A 3,581-nucleotide genomic window follows, 5' to 3' on the forward strand; every position below is an offset into this window, starting at 1 on the left:
GATCTGGTTTTTTTTTTTCCTTTCAATATAAATAACCTGCTACTTTAAAAACTGAGAGTCTGGTTTGTGATGATGGCTTTCACCATCCCATCATAATCAATGCAGGCAGGAGGCTTAATATTTTAAATGCTAATGCAATTTCATATTATTTGGACTACCTATTTGGCAGAATGTTTTTTTTTCTTGTTCTTTTCAATTCACTTTAACAAACATTTATTAAATATATATTATGTGAAGGATACCAAACATACTAGGTATTGAGAATAAAAAGATAAAATACAGATCCTGTTCCCAAGGGACATTTCAACAAATAATTTGGTAAAGTGAAAATAGAAATGGCTCTGGAATTAGAACTGCTGGGTTCAAATCCCACCTCTGAAGTTACTAAGCAAATATATTTATATGTATATATGGGTGTATTGTGTAGGTGTACATACACACATGCATGCATATATGTACACACATACATGTATGCATATATGTTTACATATACATGTGTGTGCATATATAGCCCTCATAAGTTATAATCTCCTCAGGAATTAGTTGCTTCCTTTTTATAATGATATGGCTTCTGAAGTCCCTTGGAGTGCCAAAGAAGGCTCTTAAGGAGAGGTCTTTTCAGTTGGCTGGAGCCTGACTCCCAGATGACATGGTTCCTCTTCCATGGGTCCACCTCTTGCCTGAATCTAACCAAGTGTCACCTGGATTCATAGGCAGGCAGGCAGTGCTCAGCTCCTCATGCAGCTCTTCTTCCATTTTCTTGCCCAGTTCTTCATCTGGTCCACATTCCATATTGAAGCCTACAGTGTCCAGTACACCTCAAGTCCTTCACAGTTTCTGTTTCTGGGAAGACAAAGCTTAATGGAGCTAAAGCAACAGTCATACACATTGCTGGCACCATAATCAATTCACCATCTGCCTGTGAAATCAACACAGACCCACAAACAAGGTCTGAGAAATTAACACAAATCATCAGTACAGTCCCAGGACCTCTGAAACCTTCCTCCAGGACTTCTGTAAAGAGACAACAAGAAAATCCTCATTCATGGCTTTCAGTAATGTCCCAGGTCTTCTGTACAAAGTATCACAAACCAACACAGATAGAAGAGACAGAGTGCCAATCACCACGAGTTTTCCCCTTCTCCATGGTACTCAGTCCCAGCTGTGCTTAGCTTTTTATCTGTCATTAGCTCTCCCTGATCTGCCTACCTCTCACATCCTTCTTGTTCCTGTGTTTGGAAAGTCCCTCCCACTGCGGAATTCTCAGGTTCTGCTTCTTATCAAAGACTTGCTATAATCAGAACAAGCCTCAAAGACACTTGAACTGAAATAAGGTGCTAAATAAATAACAGAAACTAGGTGAAAAGTACTTCTTTGCTTGCCATTACACTAAGATATATAAAAAACTGATTTAAATATAAAAGAGACAATTTTGAAATAAATGGCTAAAGGATATGAAAAGGCAGTTCTCAAAGAAAGAAATTGAAGCTGTCAACATGAATATTAAAATGCCACAAACCACTAATAATAAGAGAAATGTCCATTAAAGCAACTTTGAGGCTCTGTCTTACACCAATCATATTTACAAAAAGGGAAATTGTTAGTTGGACTGAGGGAAAATATATTCATCAATATAATTTTTTTGGACCTATATAATGGTATACCCTTTCTGGAAAGTAATTTGGAATTTTGCACCAAAGTCACAAAACTACAAGTTTTTGAGTTAGTGATACCACTACAAGAATATATATGTTGATTAATATCAAAATTCAAAAAGAAAAAGAAAGCTAATTTTAGTACTTTTGTTTCATGAATATTTATGGAATTTGTTCCAGCCTTTCCTCTTACTACTACTCCAATTCCAATACACTATGGTTTAGCCTAATTGAACAGCCTTGGTATTAGAAATACTAGGCTTATGTTAAGTGTTCATCCCATGCTCTATTCCAGTGCTGAATTAAATGTGACTCATTTGGTTTAGTGGGAGGAACCATCAACAAAGAAAAATTTAATCAGTATTAGAAAAGAATATTTTGTCTAAGAAAGAAGACTCAGACACCAAACAAAGTCTTTCTTTTTTGACCTAGATGGTGACTCACCTTAGTTTTCTTATAATTTCATTATATACAATAGGCCAAAGAAAATAAACCTATCTTAACCTGAAAAGAATCTCATTAAAATTATCTTCTGTCCTGTCCTACCTTCTGCCATGTCCATGTTTTACACAGCACTTTAAAAAATTCTCTTATTTTGTCCTAAAAAAACATAGGTTGTAGACATTATTATTATTATTACCCCCAGTTTCAGATGAGACAACTCTGGGGAATGGGGTTAAATGACTTTTGTAGAGTTTGACTGGATTTGATCTTGGACTTTTGCCTTCCTGTACTCCAGGTTTAGCACTCTATCCACTGGTCCACCTAATTGCCTCTGATTGACAATTTACATTCATTCAGGCACCGAGTTGAGCTTAGGGAATACATAGAAAGATGAAAACATTCCCTGTCCTCAAGGAACTTATATTCTGATAGAGGCAATGACAAGAAAACACACACACACATATACATACATACATACAAGATTTGCACAGTATGAATAAGAGTAATTAAGAGAGAAGAAGCAGGTGTACTCTAAAGCCACCACCTACAGAAGGTGTTTTCTAATCCTTCCAATTGTCAATGACCTCTACTTAAAATTATGCTGTATTTACTTATATAAGTTCTTTGAATGTAGCAACATAATGAGTATTTAAATGTATGTATGGGTATGTGCACACGAGCCTGCACAAATCAAATTGTTAAGTGTTGGGGACAGAAATGAAATAGTTCCTATCATCAAAATGCTTATATTCTACTGGTGAAAAAATATGTACACAAATAAGATAATGCAAAATAATTTCAGCAAAAGGGGAGAAACTTAGCCAAAATTGCCACTCCCATTTTCAGATAAGTTAACTGAAATGATGCTTCCAAAATCATCTAATTTTTCCATGAGCCTCAGTTTCCTTTTATACAAAATGGAAGATGAGGACTTGAAACAACTAGTTTGTTTAAAAGTTCAGCTTAAGGGGCGGCCAGGTGGCTCAGCGAGTAAGAGTACCGGCTCCAGTGTTGGGACGACCTGGAGATCGAATCCTGGGCTCGGACACTCAGCACCACACCCAGAAATAACTGGCCGTGTAACCTTGAGCAAGTTATTTAACCCTGATTGCTTAAAAAAAAAAAAGTTCAGCTTAAGTAAAAAGCCTCCTATAACTAACCTTTTCTGATTTCCCTCTTTAGTTATTCACCTACATTCATTTAAAATATATTGTGTATTATCTGATCTGTTTATATATAGTTTCCTTCTTTGTAATGAGAGTTCCTTAAGCACAGAGGATTTATTAAAGCACAGAGATTTATTAAAAATTTTAAAAGAACTATCTCCTAAGTCATGCCCCACTGAACTTAATTGTCTCCTTAGCATGATTAGACATTAACAGATCTATTTCAAACATTCAGGTGGAGAGAAGCAACATTCAGAAAAGTATAGCAACCAGGACTCATCACATTCCAGAGATCATTAGTATTTTTATTAAAAGA

The sequence above is a fragment of the Petaurus breviceps genome, unplaced genomic scaffold (assembly GCF_028583685.1).
Source record: "Petaurus breviceps papuanus isolate PSGF00001 unplaced genomic scaffold, PetGlider_PUasm1.0 175, whole genome shotgun sequence".
Lineage (NCBI taxonomy): Eukaryota > Metazoa > Chordata > Mammalia > Diprotodontia > Petauridae > Petaurus > Petaurus breviceps.